This window comes from Bradysia coprophila, chromosome X (genome assembly GCF_014529535.1).
Source record: "Bradysia coprophila strain Holo2 chromosome X, BU_Bcop_v1, whole genome shotgun sequence".
NCBI classification, from domain to species: Eukaryota; Metazoa; Arthropoda; class Insecta; order Diptera; family Sciaridae; genus Bradysia; species Bradysia coprophila.
The window spans coordinates 811,299-832,476 of record NC_050737.1 but is presented as its reverse complement, the minus strand read 5'-3'; the positions used below and the strand labels follow the sequence as shown (position 1 = coordinate 832,476).

Sequence of the window (21,178 nt, the reverse complement as noted above, 5' to 3'; positions counted from 1 at the left end):
TTTATCCCTAGTCATGTAAAATACTATTGTCAACAATATTGAACAGATAATTTTCTCTAAATCCAAAGAAGTATATTGAAACTCATTCTCAAATTTTCCACCAATATCTGAATTGTCACGCTTTGTTTTGTCTCATTTCCGATTTGTTTTCTAATACTAATTGCAGAGCCCATTTTTGGCAAACAATTTGTTTGCCATTCGTTAAAACCTGATAAAAAATTCTTTCCGAGTAGAATCAAAGCTCTAAAATGGTGTTATTTTGTACATTTGATTTTCTGTTCCTCCAATCGGTAAGGTTAGATCAACGAATTTAGTATTTCCTAAAGTTTTTAAGACACCGACGACTCAAAATAAATGCAAATTTCTAAACGCCTTCATTTCGTTATCAAAACGACACCTTTAAAACTTTAATCAAAGAGCAAGATATATGCAACTCAGGATCATAGTGTGCAAACTAAGCAAACTTCAGATGCCTCTGTTGTATGAATATCGGTGTAATAGTCACCTGATTTGCACGATTGATTTTAAGCAACTAAGCGGATTGTAGGCCGAACGATGTGAGCCTAAAATCAATCGTCCAAAGCAGGTACATATGTGAGTTTTCATGCAAAGGGCCCGAAGCATGAAATAGTAGATTATTCACCTCTGTACACGTCCACACGTTTATTTAGACTAAATAAACATTTGGACAGAGGTGAATACGCTATTTTATCTACCGACGGCGAAATAATAGCACTTTTTCACTGCTATTATTTCACCTAGGTAGATAAAGTAAAATCAAAATTACTTAACTAAAACTAGAAGAATAATTCAAAAATTACACTTCAGGTCTATGTTGTTGTATCGTTGCCGCTTATGTAATAAAATAGAGTACACACTTGTCACGAAGAAGTTGAGGCTTGCCGAGTAATATATATTATTAGTCTCCAGATAGGTAATTAAGACACGAGGCCGCACCCCAATTTAACATCGAGTGCAAAGCTCTTTATTAAGTATTAGATGTGTAATACTAAACGAGTTCTTTGCAATTTTTGAACATTATGATGCTAGTTGCATAAAACGATTTTTCACAACTCGGTTTCGAAAAGTAAAACTTTTGTTGTGTTGACGGTTCCTGGCGGTGAAAAGAATCAACACTAGTGGAATAATCAACGCCGTTAATTAGATAAATAAACAGTAATAGCCAAATATCAAAATGTTACTGCCTGCTGGTAGACCCTATAAAGCAGACGATCCAAAAAAAACCTTTGCTGCCACCACATTGTAATAACACAATCCACCATTAGAAATAAATTTAAAAGAATGAGTAACCTCCACCTTCATGTACCAAAATATTGGTCGCTTTTTGCATTAAATTTGAAATGCAAAAACCTCATTGAAATCGAGATTGAAATGATTTAACAAAAAAAAACCGGCTTCCAATTACAGCATCAAAATGTTGTCTTACGTCTCTCCGACCCCGCCGAATAGTTCCAGACCAGAATGATAGATTAGCTTTTCAGTTTGATTACTTTTCGAATAGCATGGACTGATTGATTGAAGTAATTTAGTAAACTGCTTTGGGATCGAATAATAAATAGATTCGTGCAAATTAGATGAAACGTGTGTAATATACATAAAATTCACATCAACTTCGGAAAACTTCATACCGGTTTTGCTGGTGAAATGTTTTCGATAAAATTACCTTGTGGGGTGGTTTACTCTATTGGAATAGATTATGTCGAGCAGAAAAGTTGATGTCAGGGATGTGTTTTGTGTGTTTATAGATATTTAAAATAAATTGAATTGGCGGATAAATTGGTTGTTTTCGATTTGACACTTTGGGGGAGGCTTTCTCGTCGTTCACCGCTTACTGTATATCAGCCTATTGACAGAATGGATGATGTTGGATACACTTTTTAATTTATTCCAATTAATTCATATATCGTCGCTGGTTTTCCGGTTTTAGCTGCAAATATGAAAAAGCAGAGGAAAATTGCTGATATTGAAGATTCAATTTGGTTGAATTGTATCATCGTTTAATCTCGATGTTTGTAAAGGACATTAATTCAACGGAATGTGTAAATTTGATCTGTTTGCTATGCGAACTGGAATGATGTGCTTTCTGGTGGAAGTTGTGGTATAACACAGCATGAAAAAAGAGGCAGAAAAATTAGTCAAAATGTCATCGGGCGACAATCAATTGTTAAATGATGTTGAGAGATTGAACATTCGTATTCGCTTTTATTAAATATGCGTGAATGAATGACGAAAATTTGCAAATGATTAACAGACAAATAGAGCCTATCATAATTATTGAGGGTTTGATTATTGATTTTCACATTAATTTAAACGCTAAGCTTTTATTGATCGTTTTGAATTTTTCTTTGATTTCTAATAATAAGTTGAAAATTGTGTCAGAATTTTCAAGTCGAACGAAATATTAAAATTCAAACGAAGGGTTTGGATCACATTCAAGTCGAGCAAAAACGGTCCAGGAAATCTTCTGAAAATCATTTAAAATCCTCAGAGAATGTTCCTTAGGAAAATCAATTGTCAACAACAAATATCCTCCTCAACCAGATGTCAACCTGAAGTGCTTCAACCTGAAGTCGATTTGAAACTGAAAACATCGGATTGGACCCGAAAACTTTCAAGCTCAGGTTTGGATCAAACTCAAAATTAAAATTCAGTTTTAGGTTAGAGTCTTGCCGAACAACTTCAGGTTCAGGATCAACCCGTTCCGAACCTCAAACTTTAAGGTTCATCACAATTGCCTGTTTAATTTCAATTTAAAATTATTAAATTGATCGTTGCATGAAGACAAACCCGGAAAATGTAAGAAATGAAACCGTGTACTGATCACCTAGAAGAACTATAAAAAAATTAAATACCGCCAATTATCGCAATATTAGTAGTCACAACATCGAACACAACTCCTTGATGCATAAAAAAAAAATGAATCCTACTGTCCAATCTACCAGCAATAGTAGCACAGACAATGCAAGCTCATAAATCCACATTCGGATTAAACAGTACGGTATACCTTTAACATAAATCAAATGTGGCTGTAATTTTCCAATATTAAATTCTAAACTGGCATTCACCAGCATGCATAAGAGAAAATGCCTATATAAATGGATGATACAGATATAATACAGCACAGCACACATATCCTTCTATCAATAAAATATTTAATATTGAACATACAGACCAATTGATATAATCGAGACGAGCACATTCACTGTTCAATGTAAGTAAAGCTTATCGAAGGGTGATGGTGCATACAAAGGAGGACATGTGGGCGATTAAAATACTTCCATTGTTTGCTCTGTTTCCCCAGAAAAGAGGCTTAAACTGTTGTGTTCCTGTTTTATTATTTATTGTGTGTGGCTTGGCTTTTGTTACGAATTTATTGATGAATTTCTCGGCCTGACATCCGGAATATTCAAAGTAATAAATTTGGCAAAATTCTAAACAAAATTCAATAGACCATTCTGATTTCGAAAACATATTAATTTATGCGGTGCACACGCTTTGTAGACATTTATATTTTACCTAGGTACACTATACAGACAAAGCTGTTAGCTCATGTTTTCGTCATTATACATTTCTTTAATGGATGCTATTTCGAAGGCAGTGTGTGCGGTTTCATTATTCATCGAAAGAGGGCCAAAATCAAATTTAAAGAGAAACGGTATTTGATTTAGGTCTTCAGCTTTACAATGCCACTGACAACATATAAAAGAGAAATGTGCTCAAATTGTTTAATTATGTGGAATTTTTGGCGAATAAAATTTTGATTAAATGCAGCCGCGCGATTATTCTACGATCGTATACCATACATTGTCAGACACTTTTAATATTAAATTGTGAAAGATAAACGTAGTTTTGGGTCATACACTTCATAGGGAACAAGAGTGTGAGAGAGTGTCTTTACATTATTTAGGTCACAACGGCGAAGGATGATATAGTGAATACTTAAATATTTACCACCCTCTTGACGTTATAATGGCTGTGACAAAAATCTTGAAAATGATGTTCGGCATCCCACCACCCATTCTTACTGACACGATATTGTCATTAACAATTATTTATTGGCGACTTCGAGACAAGGTGGTAATAGCAAGGCGTACCGAGGTGACAGTATTCTCGAACAGAGCGTTGCAAAATTGTCGACTCAGGATACTACCTAGCTACCCGTACCAAATTCTTACGGTATGTATTAAATACGAGTCGCAAACATGGATAATACACATCGGGAGTATTGAATACATACAGCAAGTATGTAATACGGACTGCTGGTATTATCAAAATTCCTTCTTTTCTCAGTTTAGCTACAAAATGACGAGCAAACATTCTCTATAGAATTAATCGAGGCAATTTTTGTAATTTTTTTTTAATCAACATAAATACCGTAAAACGATAGAATTCTTAGAATTGCGTTTTGAGCCGATTAAAAATAACTTACAAGACGTTTTCCCAACTAAGTTCATTTTTCATTGTTTTCATCCACCTTTATAACACTAATAACATGATGCGGAATCATTTTCCACGTAAAATTTCATTTAACGAAATTCAATTCAATTTCTAACTGTCCAGCCGCGTTTACATCATCAGAATATTGAGGAAGACGTCACAATATTTTGGTATAGTACTGACAAAACTCTCCTGTTCGGACAGCTCTTACGAGTCATTCCAATCGATCGCATACATTTAGAATATCGTTTTCAAATTTTCAAAATATATTCAAACGCTGTAAATATTTATATACGTACCACAATTCTCTACTAAACATCTTGTATTGGTCCTGTACATTTCTTTACATCCGTTGGTTTCGCCTTGATGTAGCAACACTGTGAACTTATATGCATTGCTGCCGTTTTATTGCCAAACTCCACATCGCAATTTTTATTCGAATAACATTCTACATTAGCACAGTATTTACTATTGATAGCTGTTCGAAAACCATGCGATTCTCTAAGCAAACGGTGTGTGGTTAAAAATTGATTCAATTGACTGCTGTGGCGACATTTACTGGAATTGGTACGAGCCACCGGTGGCAAGTAATAAACGAGACATGTAACGCCGACCAGAAATAGAAAAAACACAAACACTATGTCGAACATTAGAAGTGAATTAAATGTCATAAGCTGCATATTTCGAACTGAGCTGGGGATGGGGGGAAAATAAATTATTTTTTCATTTTCTTCTTTTACGTTTACGTTTCTTTTTCACTTCTTTTTAAAGGATGTGCTGATGCTCATAATTACATTAATGTTGAGCTTCGGTAATATTATATTTTATGTAGCACAATTCTGAAAATTGGAAGTAACCCAATTATTCATTGTCTGTCTAACGTATCCAGATGGCGATAAATTTTTGCTTTTTTAATATTTTTGTTTCAATTTTGCATTCCAAAGTTACACGAAAAGAGGTTTAATATCTGGCATGTAGAAGTTTTATATACTTTTTAGGGATTTATTTTACACATTTAGTGGAACAGTAACGTTATGCATTTTTTTAAATTAATTTAACGGAGAGTTTGTATACTATAATTCTTATTGAAATTGTCTTAGCATATTTTTCAACTATATTTTATACTTTTAGTTTAGTAAACACTGTTAACTTTTGATCTGAAATTGTAATGAAAAACTGCGAATTAAGATGATAATGTTCTGTATCAGTCGTTCTATATGTGCATCAAATTATTGGACTTTGGAGGAGATTTTGAAAAGTGTAAACGAATTACAGGGGACGTCAGTGAAATTTAAACATGAATTTGCTTCAGCTGTTTTTTCAGCTGGTTCATTCATACAAGCAAATCTGCTTATACGTTTTATACGGTTTAGTACACTGGTAAATATGCGCTTGTCTGTAAAAATTTCACCCGTCGTCGTGTTTCGAAAAGTATGAAAAGTTTGTTTTTGTATGAGTGATCCAACAGCTGTTGCAAATTCATAAATATATTTCGCTTACGTCCCCTGTATATACTGAGAAATTCTAAACCATTTGCAGATTTTTTCTGTTTATTTTAGAATCATGTCAACAAATTTCAAATAATGAAAGTAAAACTTCTGACTAGACAGACTCATCTGTCATTTTCTGGAAAGAACAATGCCGTTAATGGTCGAAAAATGCATTTATAATATTCATGACTTCTCTCAAATTCAAAAAATATGAGACATGGAAGCATACGCCCCTAATGCTCGAAGCACGTTTCTTTACAAACCCTACATTTTCAACCATACCACACCTGATACCTCTTCTTTATTGGTGACCGGTCACATTAAAAATATAAGATTATCGATGTCCTATGGTATCACATGTCTCTGAACACGAGACAATAACAGTTGCACTTGAGTAAAGTGCGCGTTTGTTACAAAATCTTTTACTTCGTTTCTTTTAACATTCATTTTGCTATTATAATAAGATATCTATTGGAGCTTATCGCTTGTTTTTTCAATGTTGTAGACATGTTGAAACCCTCAGGAGAAAAGTTCCAGCGATGAAATGTACCGTTTGTGATGTCGTTATAAATCTGAGGTCATGCACTGACAGAAAAATAAACAGCGGTCACGGGTAATGTACGTGCCCAGGTAATGTATTTTCATAACATTATCTGTGACAGGTAATCTTTTATAAAATTAGCTGCGACTGGTAATGTAAAAGCTTAACTTCGACAGCTAATTTGCAAATAAAAATAGTTGCACGCGCTGGATTCGATCCGAGGACCCTCAGATCATGAGTCTAGTGCGTTGTCACTGAGCCATTCATTACGTAACGTTTCATAGTTTTATTGTGGATATAAGCTAAAACATTACCAGTCACAGCTAATGTAGGTTACCTACCACAGATAATGTACATTACCTGCCACAGCTAACATTTGACGGACACATTATCTGTCACAGGTAATGCTTCACAGATAGCCTACTAAGAGGAAGCTTTGGGGCACGTTACCAGTCACAGATAATTTATTTCTGTAACATTACCTGTGTCAGCTAACTTTTCGTAACATTACCATCTGCAGGTAATCTTTTTGGAAAGATTATATTTCACAGGTAATGTGAAAAAATATTTTTTGTCAGTGTGGATATCATATAAAGAGACATTTCGACACGAGCATTTAAAAAATGAAGAATATCGTGAATAGTGTCAGGCCCGTGCATTTCGAGCATCAGTGATGTGCACTTTCGTTTCAGTCCAAATCGTAAATCGCGTGAATTTAGAAGTCATGTCTGATTTTTGTGGATCCTTTACAGAAAGGAACAGTGAGTCTGTCTAACATCAAGATGATTTGCTGTTTGATGTTCAGATGTGTGAGTGAATAAGATAATCAAGATAATCCGAAAAAATCCAAATAAATGAAAAGTAAACGTTTTCAATGGACGCTCAACGCGAGCACCAACATTACCCTCCAGAACAAATTACAAAAATTTCAATAAAAAAAAATCGTAACAACCTCAATTTAACAGGAACACAAAAGATCCAAATTATTATACCTTCAAAACAAATTTCTTATTAAATATTCGCCGGATCTCAATTTAATTTTATTATTTCCGAAACATCTTCAGAGGCCATTATAATTTTTTTCCCTTTCAACTCCAAACATTTCGTAGACGATATCTAATGTTAAACGGCTCGGGCTCCATAGAGAAAAAAAAGGTACAGAAAAAAATTGAAAAGATTTCATAATTTGTCTTTGAATTTGTGCGTTGCACATCGAACATTGTTATTAAATCTAATTCTTCTTCATTTCTATCTACCTAATATTTTTGTAAATTTGGAATAAATGTTGACTGTTTGAAGGGATAGATATTATGTATACAATTGAATGTAAACTGGCTATTGAATGAGATAAAATGTATTTGGGGGGTAAAAGAAAATCAATTATGTTATTATTAGATGAATGATGAATAAATATTGGTCAATTAGATTCGTTGGTTTCAGATTTGTATTCATTGGATTTTTTTATGGTTGGATTGAATTGATAGATCCGATTGCCGTTTTACTTCCGCATTAATTGTTATAAAAACTGACCTCATGTATTAAACGTTTTAACGGTTAAACTAACATTTTCCACATACTTGATTGCGGCTCACCACAGAGTTTATTTCCTTCACTGATTTCATACTGGGAAGGCGAACGGGTAGTCAGTTATCGGGTTTTCGAAAATTTATATCTACGGCTCGGGTCAAGTTTCCGAGGTTTCCGAATCATGTTCGGTTTCAGTTGGGTTTCGGTTATGTTCCGGCTATTTGAGTTCTTGATAAATTCAATTGGTTTCGGTTAAATTCGGTCTTTGGGATTCTTTCTATCTATCACAATTCCCGTCAGCGCTGATAAATTCTACTAGTAGTGTCGATAAACTATGACAGTAATTGAGGAGTTGTCATTGGCTTAGATTTTACTTTCTCTTAACTTTGGTCTGCCATGAATGTTGGATCGAAAATTTCAAAATAATGTCAAGCTGCTGTGTCAGGCACGTTCGTGTTTTTTTACTTAAATAATTACTTTAAATAATTTCCTCGTATTTTCAACTAAATCAACGAATGGGTGTTTTATTCGTTGGTACTCCGAACGGAATACGATGGAAGCTTGTGCAATGCGTTTTGAATTTAGCACCTTTGAAAATCGATAAAGTAATTTCGCTTTTTGTTCGTTTTAAGCTGTCGTTAAAGTGGTGAAATCCTTAATGGAACATTGAAAAACTGTGAAGTACATTCGGTAAATTCTTAATTATTTTTCATACCTCGAAAGTCGTTAAACATTGGTAGCTTTATGTAATGGTTTATTGCGTCCGTTTTTTACATTTTTCTTTCTGAAATTCATTATTTTTTGTTCATACGAATGATTGTTTATTTAACAGTGTTTAATCGCAATGCCTCGCCAATGTTTTCCCATTTAACATAGCCGAATTCCGTTACAAAGACTAAAAAAAAATATTTTTAAAATTTTCACCCATGATCTAGATGCGAGATGCGATTTCAACTGATTATCTGCAAATTACCGACATTTTACAACAAATTAATTCAGAGAAAACAAACACACCCATCAAAATTCCAAACAACAAATTCTATGCCATGTTAAGCATTGCCTTGGTTGAGTGAATCGAAATGTAAACATTATGTAATATGTATATGAGCTAATAACATCCACTTGTTAATCGATTATAATGAGGGTTAATTAAAGACGATACTTGGAAGCATGTAAAACCAACATTTCTTCTTTTTTTGTGTGTGTACATTTTGTAATGGGAAACAAATAACAAATGATACTATACTGTCATGCAGATAAAATAAAAGCGATGAAAAAATATTCCATTGATTCTTTTTATTATTTCAATTTTCGGTCTGAACGAAACCGCTTTATATCAGATTTTTTTTGTTAAATTTATAGTTTTACAGTGTGTTCATATTTAAAAAGAACAATTTTAGATTTATCAGAGTTTCAAAAGTCATCGATGTTCCCAGTGAATTAAGTGTTTCCCAGTCTATGATATTTTGGCGTGAAATTTGAATTCGCTAAGGGATTTTCAAAATTTGTACCAAAATATTATAACCTGGAAACACTTTATTGACTGGGAACATCGATGACTTTTAAAACTCTAAAAAATCTCAGATATGTTCCGAACTAAAAAAAACCCACTGTACATTGTTCGGACTAATATTTATTTGAAAGTTGATACATTGTAGACGATGGTGAGCTTTAAGCTTTGAGAATGGGCAAACAGCCTTCTATAATTCTTGCCAACGGTCGTTGAAGAAGTTGACGATTGTGTCAACAGTTCATTACTCCCTCGGACCTGATTTAAAATAGTAGATTACGGGATGCAGCGAAAGTCACTACATGAGGTAACATGTTTTTGAGCAAAGAAAACTCTCAAGTGAGGTCTTTTTAGCAGCGAACTTCAGGTACTGTGTTTTTGCCAAGTGTAGAGTTTGTATATTCGAGCCGTGGACGAGGTATAGAACTACATGAACTTGTCGAAAAACAGTTTTCTTTGCTCAAAAATACAAAATTAACTTGCGAGCATCAGAAGGTTATTTACGAATTAATGAATTATGGAGCAGCATCCGAAGAGCTCTGGTTTACTGCCTGCACCAGGTTGATTATCTTAAAGTAACGTAAAATGAAGAGAAAATATTTGCCATGATCATTTTCGCAGGAGGTTAACAGCTGCGTAATGGTTAACTTTCCCATGGGGTAGGCAATAATAGTTATTTGTTCAACGAGGGAAGGAAAGTTGGAAATTGCATTTTGAGGGTGTTGCTGAAATTCATACGAGAAAATGCAATTTTCAACTTTTCTACGGAACAACGTTTTTCAGAACAAAGCCTTCCTACAGAGGAGGGGAGAAACCGACACATTTTTTTGATTTAAGCTTTACTGACTTTTTCTGGATCTTGCATGCATTTTTATTTATATGGAGAAATCAAAAACTCAAGTAAAACACAGACACAGAAAGTGTGTCGGTTTTCAGAGTTCCGTGCGTGTGTTGGAGAAAATTCAGATAAATCGAGAATATCCACGAAATTTCAACAACCGACACGAAAATATTTGATTAAAAATATTCTTGTCTGAGTTTTTTTTATTTGCGATACATAAGCCAAAGTAGCGGGAGAAACCTTTCAAATGAAAAATTGCTATAAAAAAAATGGAATAAAAGACAAAAACGATGAAATAGCGCCAACTCTTAGCCGATGAAAAACGTCGGCAATACGAGACAAATTGGCGGCTAACTTGACTATGTCACGGTCATTCGATGGTAGATTTGGATACTGTTCTCATAATTTAAATTATAGTTTTATGTTGGTTTTTTGTTTGCCACCAGAAAAAATAATAAATGATTTAATGGCCGTGATGTTGTTGATATACGTTAAATGTTCGCAAAAATAAAAGTGTATTTATTTATCGGCCCCAGAAAGTTTCTTCATTCGTTTATTTTGCGAGTGTGGAGAGTGTGTGATAGTGATGATAATATAGGCTAGAGTATGGAACACAGCATCATCGGTCAAATTTCAATATAAATCCTCGATTGGATTTCGGAATAAAAATGTAAAATAAATAAATCAAATGTTATCGAATAATAGTAAACATGGCATATTTATTGGAGAGGTAATGGCCAAACATAGAAATCGCATTACATTTTTGATATATATATATACTTTTGACATCTCTAAAACTGGAAAGCAGAATCAATATCAATTCTTCATCCTCAAAGTCATAAAATCTACTGTGTGGTGCGGTGGTGTATACAGCTTGAAATCACTGCCAGCTACCAGAGAGCTACCAATCATCCTTTATGGGAAGTTATTCTCTACCTTCCTATACACTTAACAACTAATATTTATTTTGGATTTGTCATCGTCGGAAAATAATTTACCGAAGAAACGGATACCCATAATATGCTATTTTATACATACACATATAGGAAGACCCTTAAAGTCGCCGAAGGCATAATAATGGGCAATCAATTTAAACCGGATACGGTGAACTACTCATGTTTTCACATCTTAAATATATATTTATTACACATTGGCAACATAAAGAAAAGTGTGCCAAGTCAAGCTACTTCTACTGTATGTATAACTAGCATAGTAGCAATATGTATACGCTGGAATGTATGTATGTATGTATATGAATGTAGTACCCCTAATAAAACATACCACATCAGAATAACCGAGGATATGATGTGCAAAAGGATTTTCATTGGAAAAGCGTTTCGTCGTTTTTGTTGTTTTCAGTTTTCATACACATAATATAGCGTACTCTCACTCAAATATGTTAAGGTTTTGTTTAAATTTTGTTTATGTTGGAAATATCGTTGTTGCCAAGAGAAACAATTTGGTATAATGGTTGCGATGCATGTTCGATGGAAATAAATCTTAAACAACAACTACTTTAAGCAACAACGAAATACTTTTAAAACTGAAACGTTCTTCCGCAAAGGTTCAGAAATGAATAATTTTGCGGTAGTATTATGTACAGACACACATATGCATATACGCTGAATGTGCAACGAAAATCGGTTGAACGTTGAACTTTCCAGTGGAATAGGCTAATTAATTCAGCAAGGAAATCTATTACAAAATTCAAATTGTTTTTTTTCCTTTTACATTTACTTATTTAAACAAAGAAAATTAAATTCGAGTTAATTGGTAGAAGTTGTAAACTTTTCCGGGTAAAAATAATTGCTCGACTAGACCTAAATGAGATCCGTTGCCCAGTCATCACATAATTCTCACATCGTTATATGCTTTTATTTCTAATTGGGACTTGGTAAAAAAAAAACTTTCCGTAAGCTTCGAAAATATAGCATTTCCAACCAATTTCCAATTTCGGAATATTGAGCCAATTTTGATGCATGTCCAAACATTAAAATCGATTGACAATTCTTGTAACGTGATCATCCTTATTAGACTTAATCTTGTCTTAATCTCTTTGGAGAAATGATTAAATTGTTTCCGAATATATTCTTCAATCTTTGTTAAAGTGTTTCCCATTCGAAAACAAATTAAAGAAAAAATGTTTGTTTAATTTCCTTAATTTTGATTCTAAATTTCTTAAAAATTCTTAGGTCAAATTCTTGAGCCGAGTTGAATCGAATATTACATCAAGGTTTGGGAACAATCAACATGCCATCCTTGCTTGAGCCAACTGGATTATATCGAGACGACCGGAAAAAAAGGCCTGATGGCATTACGTATACCGCCTGGGAGAGAGGTAAATCACTCGTTTGGGATGCAATCTGTGCGGATTCACTCGCCGTTTCTAACATGTCTGGCAGAATCAAAACGCCAGGAATCGCCTCAGAAAGAGCCGTCGCTCAAAAGCACTCCAAATACTTGTTGATAAAGGGAAATTTCGTCGCCGTCGGGGTGGAGACATTCGGTCCATGGTCGGCTATCAATTTACTCAACAGAATTGGCTCACACATGATTAGACTGACAGGTGAGGGGAAGGCGAGACATTCCTTGTTCCAAAGATTTTCCCAGCGGGGAAATGCAATGTCGGTCAACGCTTGCATTCCGAAGGGTGCCGCACTGGACGAGATTTACCATCTGCATTGATTATTTTTCTTTTCTTCTTTCTTTCACTGTTCTGTTGTGTAATTACTGTGCTATGTAGAATGAATTGGAATAAAGACAATTCTTAAAATTCTTAAAAAATCCTTAAACAGACCTTTAAATTTCTCAAATCAAAGAACTTTAGAAATATTTTTTTTTTTTTGGAATAATTCGTTAATTTTTGCATTATTTTTTTTCGGAAATAGTATGTGGTTAACAGAATTTTACATTTAGCGAACAGTCAAACAGTTATGTCAAAATGAAGGAAGTCACAGGTTTTCAATCTGTCAAAAATACTTCAACTGTCAAATACTGTTACATACTTCCGATCTGTTATAGGTTGATACGATACAGTCTCTACGAATAATCTAATTGAAATTTCTTTTAAAAAACCCACCGACAATTATTCAACAATCATAATTTTGCTAAAATAGTAAAATGTTAAATCGAGTCTAATTTTCCAAACAAAAGAAATTAAATTCGAATCATTGACTATTAGGTTTAAAACTGTACCACAATGAGCAGTTTGCCCACGAGATAAAAATTTAAAAAAGCACATGGACGGGCGTGTGTTGTGAATTTAATATTCGAATCAGCGAAGGACCGAAGGCATTTATACCTGAATTTCCTTTTAACAAATTTTTTTTTACATGAAAACCAGTACAAAATGAAAATAGGTGATATTTATTCAGTATACGATTCACGTACCGCTAGTATGGATTCACCTCCGAAAAAAGTAGTGAAGCTTGTGCATGAATAAAAAAAAAAAACCCTCGCCCGAAAAGCAAGCAAGCACAAACAGTATGTGTGAAAATGAAAGGCTTTATTTTAGATTGTCGAATAACAATAGTCTTAAAAGTTTTCGGAGTGCCATAAATTTCTATAAAAGCATTTTCGAGACGGACTTTGACGTTATTGTTTTTCACATACTACCCAATACCCGTTCAATTGGAAACTGGATGCAAATATTAGTGGATGAGAGGCGCTGAATCAATTTATTTTATGGCCGTGCATGTTCCTTACTTTCTGTATTATATAGCTGTTTCGCACATACTCAGCCATAACCGAACGTTCCCTTTTGTTTGGGAACCATAAAGAATTGTTTTTTAACGTTTATTCGAAAAATAATAATCTCGATTCAATTTCAATAGGAATTATATATCTATTCGGCTTTGATAGAGGAGATTTATGGAGGCATAGGTAAATGTCATCCATAATATAGTGGAAGCGGACTCCCATCCGCAAAACAATATTACACAGCTTTTGGTTTCGGCAGTGACTAATCGTACCCTGGATGGAAAAGCCGAACAAGCAATCAATAGGAAATCATGTTATTAGTGCCAAGGTTGTCAAGCACACAACGCGTAGAGACAACTCGAATACAATTTGGAAAGCTTACCAATTCTTAAAATTAATAAAGAATTCTACATGATAAGACAGGAAGGCCATTAGATGCCTTGACCTCAAAATTTGTTGTTTATGTTGCACCCTTTAATTTTTGATAATATGAACAATTCCAAACAATGAACAATTCCGGCATCACTTGAAGAAATCTCACAAAAGTATTGAAATTTTTCTTCATTTTTTTTTAAATCGATAACAAGCTTTCGTTTTAGAATTGAATTCACAAAAAATTCTTGCTGAATGTCGGTTTAAATCATTAACTAATATTAAGTAAAAAGAAATTTTCAGCTAAAACTAGCTTCAATTAAATGTAAAAATTTTCTCCTTCATTGCATTGTGATATGATTCTCTGGAGTCGTTTACCCCTTGTCCCACGATTACGGCAACCGGCGCACTTAGAACAGCGGCTTACTGGTCTGTAAGCCGGGTTATTATTTGTGAAACTTATAAATGTAGCACTAGTAAATCCGAATGGTTTACGATTCGATGCATTTACATCAATCGAATCTTGTATTCAAAATTTATTCATTACATACTCCATAAATGAATTGTATATACTTGTGATCAACTCGAGACTATAATATGTATAATCTGAAGCTGAGAAGATCTGCTCGTTCTAAATTATCTTGGATTTCTATTATCTCGGCTATTAGATACTATTCCACTTAGTATGAAATAAATTTAGCATTAAAATTGGAGAAATATTTGGGAAATTTGTGATGATGAAAACAATATCCGATTATTGGAATTCATATATTTCAATTTGTAAGTTGGACCAATCAATTTGTCGAATAGCAAACGGATGCAGTGACGAAAAATTGGTTGTTTTTCTAATTTTTCTTTTAAAGTATTTTACACACTTGGTCAAGTAAGTGAGTCATTATTGCACGAGTTCGAATGCGTGCGAGAGTTTATATCTGAGCCGAAGGCGAGCGAGTGGAATAATTTCAACAACGTTAGTGATTGTAAAGTAACTTCATCTTTATAAAATGATGATGTAAAGATGTTGCTACGGAAAGTGGCATCATATAGAGCAAACACATCTTACCGGGCTGATGTGATAAACATCTATTACATTTGGACTTTAGTTTTCAAACCGCATTACTCATATACAAGCGAGAAAACGACCATTTACGCCGCAGAATTGCAAAAAAAAAGGAAAAAGATAATTTAAAGCTTTGTCGTACCAATTGACAAGACAAGGTTACTTGGATTATTTTGACCTTAAATTTAAATTGACACTTCCATCGCCTAAATCGTTTTCTTCTTTTCAATTTGGAAAACATTTCGATTTTCTCATGAAACAATAATTTGCCCTTTGAAAAATTATTTATCCATCCGTACACCCTTTTAACCAAAACTTTTACATAAATTAATATTTTATAAAATCTTTAGATCGTATAATTTTCCTGGTCAACCATACAGATTCGGATTTAATAATAATTCTATTAGATTATGCTACTGAATCGTGATATAGTAGAGAAATAACCCGGTTTCTTTGAAATAACATTGTTTGTTTGTATAAGAAGTTGTATGTTTATTGTCATCATATTGGAAGGTTTTCGGTCTGGTTCAAATTGTGTAAAATAAACAAACAAAACCAGGAAAGTGTAGTACTTCCCCATTAAGTATGAAAGGCTATGAAATGCTATTATTTCGGAATGTAATTTTAATTTTATGATTCAATTACAATATTTGGTCGAAGAAGTCAATAAAAGGTGAGGGGTAACCGACTACGGAAACCAGTGTCACAGACGGAAATGTGAGTAAATATTGGTAAATATTTGTCAATGAAGCTGCCGAATATAAGATTTAAGTGAGTATGTTGAAGTAGGGAGTAATACCTTAGGAGTAATAGAACAAAAACAGAGAGGCCTCGAGATGAAGTTTAGCCTGCGGCTGCCAGGGAGATGCGAATAAATTAGGAAATACTAAAACACAATTCAAATGAGTGAGTAGCCCTTCAATTAAAGGTGACAATAACTTCTTTAAAAATAGACCAAGAGAGTCAGCGTGTTTCAGAGGAATACGGTTGTGGTTAATTGCCATACTGCTACACTATCTAGTACAAAAAATGGTTTTACGGGTACGACGGACCTAATAAGCAATGATATTCAATGACTATTTTTTCAAATTTCCTGATTTTTTTTGGGAAAATCGTGGAAAGATTAGTAAGAGCTTGTTCCTGCTATTTTTGGCTTTAAAACAATTTACACCAACAGTTGAGAATCTCATAACTTGCTGGCACCTTTTGATTTTGAGCGAAGAAAATTAAAATTTGTGTTAAAAGAAGGTGCCAAATGAAGTGGTTGATCTGTTACATTCCATCAAAAATGATGCTTTTGCTTTTCAATTACGTTACTTTTTTGGTTTCATTGCCTCTTTCTGACTTAAATTTGGATTTTCTACGATGTGTGATGGCTAAGTATACACCAGAAAAAACCTCGTCGTCCATCCGTGATCTGATGAAGAACGCTAAACCCCGTGAGTTTGTCTATGAGTATTATTAATCAGTTTTCTAACAATAATCTTCGTCTTTCCCTTTGTCCAGACTGGTACAATATTAAAAATGCAAAATTGACTGAAGAACGATTCATTTAAACAAAATTAGAAAACGCGAAGAACATTGAAAATATGAGAATTGATTTAAGTAGGATCAGTACTCATTTATTCATTTCAGTTTATTCTTGGAAGAATATTCTTGGAAAACAATATTTCTCAGAAAGGAAATACGAAAAAAAAAACATTTCAATTGCCATTCTAATAGCCAGTGTAGCGTTGATAACTTCTGTTTAAAATCTTAATTTTGTTATTATTAATCACACAGAAACCGTAATACCTGACATTGTATACAAAGGAAAATGTGCAAACAAATTTATTTGTAAAATTTTCTGCGTATTATCTTTACTTTAATTATTTGAACCACCTGTAACTAGTATTTGTAGGGGGTATATGGGTCGAGGCATGTGGCTTGACTGTAACTTTTTTTTTATATATATCTCCTCTTTTGTTGGAATATTTAAAACATTTCCCATTTTATGGAAAATGTCGCTTACGCTTTTCATGTTGCTTATGTCTCAACCATTTACGGTCTATCTTATAGTAGTGAAATGATAATAAGAGATTACGTAAATAATTTGTGAGCAGGGAACGAACAGATTTCCTTTGATACAATCCTTTCGCATCAGATATAACAAGGAGAATGAAAAAAAATCATAAAGCAAATTCTTTGAAAAAAAAGAACGTTCAAAGAATGTGTGCTTGTGGTATGTGATGTTTTACATTTATTACATTATTGGATGATGTGCCACATCCTTTTTTTAAAGGATTTTTTAACATGTTTAAAAGGCTGAATGAGGTTAACTTTTTTCTGTGTTAAACTTAAGATTTATAGCAGGAGCGATGTTGAGCATAATAAACTTAAAACTATTGATCTTGGTACATTTTAATATACCGTCATTATTTACACATCTTAGGCGGTTTGCAGATTTATTATGTCGATAAAATTGGGCAATATAGAAAAAAAAATGTAAAGATGGTTGTGGTAGAATTGAATTAGTTTTTGATAATTTATTTGCAACGAAACACCTCTCAGTGACAGGACTTCCTCGCGTGTTAATTTTCAATACTTTTATGAAGGAATTTTTCTGATGATATTACATGACGCGACATGATTCCCACGGGTATTCAGGACTAAACGCTCTCTTCCGAATTGAACAAGTCCCGAAAATTCAACTTCTATTATATCTACTAGAAGTGAGCGGGCCGACCTAAATTGCGGACTTCGAGTCGGGTGGACTAAATTTTTCCTCCCGATCACTGAACAGATAGCCCGAACATGCGAACAAACGTTTTCTGAAACGGATTCTGGCGACAAATTTCTGTCTATAAGATTATAGGCACCTTGTAGATCTACAACATGAACGTAATAAGAACAAAGACCGAAAGTACTCTTTTTCGTGTTGCGTAAATGACTATTCCAATTCTTGCTAAGGGGGCCGTAAGTGGAAAAAAATTTCAATTCAATTGACATATTCTACTTTCGGCTCCCTTAGCAGGAATTGGAAAAGTCATTTACGTCACAAGTGTGTGACGTATTAAGTTTTTTATGCATGCTAAAGGAGCCGAAAGTAAAAAAAAAAATGGCGATTCGAGGGACGAAAGTTTGTTAATATAAAGGATTCCTTTAAAAGGAATGTAATGATAAACTAAATGCCAATCTTTTGGACTAACTAGTTGTTATCCGCAACAGTAATAAAAAAATAAGCAACGAACTGCATCTAGTGAAAGTAAAAAATTATGTTAATGTCGCGAAATAATTTACGTAATTTTGTTGGACTTTGGGATACAAACCTTTCTATTCGTTAAAATAGAAATGTCCAAAGAAGTCTACTTAATGAGACATTCCTTTTTTTAATTGAAAATTTGAACTCCCTTAAAAGTCGTCTCTTATATGCGAAAATACAGAGTTCGTATAGTCCTAATTTCTGACGGATATATTCGTACGATTTTATTTGTTAATGTGTATTGAAAATGAAAATAAGGCTGAAAAGCGAAAGCGGTTGATATGACATTTGGTGGAAATTCTGTCATCGCAAAATGATTGTGACAAGGAAATTCTACCAAGAAAATATTTTGTATTATTAACGGCGAAATAGAATATGGTTGTCATATATCGCACGATTCATAATAATTTCGAAATGTGAAAAATCATATTAGATTCGGGTTTTTATAATCGTGTTCCTTTGACACACACACACACACACACACACACAAAAAACGTTGTCAATCATGGCTCTTTTCTTCTCTGTTTTTTCTTTTTCTTGCTTTGATTGGAATGGATTTACTGTTATAATGGGAACGTAAGATATTTTTTTCGTTGTTGTTCTGGTGTTCATTAGACTCGGTATGTGTATGGTGTCACAAGAAAAGATCGTTTTGATTATGGAAACAAAACAAAAAATTCAGCAAAAAAATATGAATTGGAGACAAATAAATAATGATTTGAAATTCATTGCTAACAGAAAACATAATGAGATTTTGAGTTTAAATGCGATGTGTCGGTGGGGGTGAAAGCAGCCTGATGAACAATAATTAGATTTTATTGAAAACTTAATTGGATCGACATTGTTCAACTATAGACAATTAAAATTCTATTTTAATTCGATTCGATAAAATAAATTTATTTTTGGCAAGAAACGCTTTGGGGCGGTGAGATAATACAGTTGTCCCACCAGTGTTATTCTTAAAGTCATACTGCTTGGGGATACTGGGATACTGCTTCAACTTTTTGTTAACTATTCAAAAGCTCTGCGTAAAATCAAGCTATTTAGAAATTTTTTACTTTTACTGATCAAAAATTGGCCTGCCGAATAATAAGCAAAAAGTGATACTTCTTTTATGTTCTTTTATGAAGCATCAGTGATAGAGAACGAATGCAGATGAATGCTTCAACAATGATTTTTGGAGAAAGGACGTAGACAATCTCCACTTAATAGAGTGAATGGCTGAAATTTCTACGGTAAATTTAATCGGACTGTAACATTATTGAAAATAGCATAGCTCGCAGCAATAGTATAAATCACGGCAGTTATGTTTTATGGAATATCAGAGTTGTTTTACACAATTCGACACAATTTCAAAAGACGTTTAATTAGTTTAGAGCAGGAAAAAGAGTTGGCGAGTCTGACAAACTTATCTGTATACCAGGGCTTCTTTTGGAAAATTGATTTTCCAAAAACATTCATTTAGAAAAGTAGAAAGCCAATAAGTAGTAAAATCGTGGCAAGGGACGACGATCGTATGCTTAAAACATTTCTCAGTTAATCGGTGGATCACTCCAGCTGCCCGACATTTTTTTAAGTGAGCAGTTTTGTTAGTATTTCATTCCAAAAAGCTGAAACGTTCAAATCACTTGAATTTAACGAAAAAGTCAAAGTATGGCAAATTAAAGCATTTTCCGATTAAAACTTCAGCGAAAAATTCACTCTCCATAAATGTACGAAAAACATTCTGTAACCGCACGAGATTCACGATGAGAATTCGAATAGATATACAGTGGGTTTTTTTTAGTTCGGAACATATCTGAGATTTTTTAGAGTTTTAAAAGTCATCGATGTTCCCAGTCAATAAAGTGTTTCCAGGTTATAATATTTTGGTACAAATTTTGAAAATCCCTTAGCGAATTCAAATTTCACGCCAAAATATCATAGACTGGGAAACACTTAATTCACTGAGAACATCGATGACTTTTAAAACTCTGATAAATCTAAAATTGTTCTTTTTAAATATGAACACACTGTAAGTAAATGCTTCTTTCTCTCTGTTATCGTTTCGGTGCAATTTCCCATCGGCTTATGAAAATGAAATTATTTAAAATCTAACTCCGAGGCACGATTGAAAATAGAATTATAGAAGTCGAAAATCTGGGAATTAGCTGAAAAAATATAACTTTAATGTGACTGTTCGTCGATTCAAATGGTAGGCAATGCTAAGGCGGATATTTTGATATCGAACCAAACGAAAACAATCTTTATTTTATGACACCATCGATAAATTTCAAAGTACCAAACATTTTAGCAGTGAAGCAGAATTCTCGTAAAAAATTTGGTGGAAATTCGCTTTTTCATCTTCCATTCTGCAAAAGTTTGATAGATTTTTTGATATCTTACACGACCAACAATAACACTCCCCGCGAAAACAGCGAGCAAAATTAATTTTTCTTT

General features: G+C 33.6%; 1 protein-coding gene across 3 annotated transcripts in view; it reads right to left on the bottom strand.

Annotated features, from left to right (window-relative positions):
- Positions 1-21,178, bottom strand: part of LOC119081272 — a 131,428-nt gene that overhangs the window by 57,694 nt on the left and 52,556 nt on the right. Inside the window, exon 1 of one of the 3 annotated variants that reach the window (XM_037190045.1) lies at positions 4,758-5,580. The exons of the other annotated variants lie outside the window; for them this stretch is intronic. The gene's annotated coding sequence lies outside the window, so the exon portion shown is untranslated. Of the gene's footprint in view, positions 1-4,757; positions 5,581-21,178 lie in introns of those variants that run through there. 3 annotated transcript variants of the gene reach the window in all.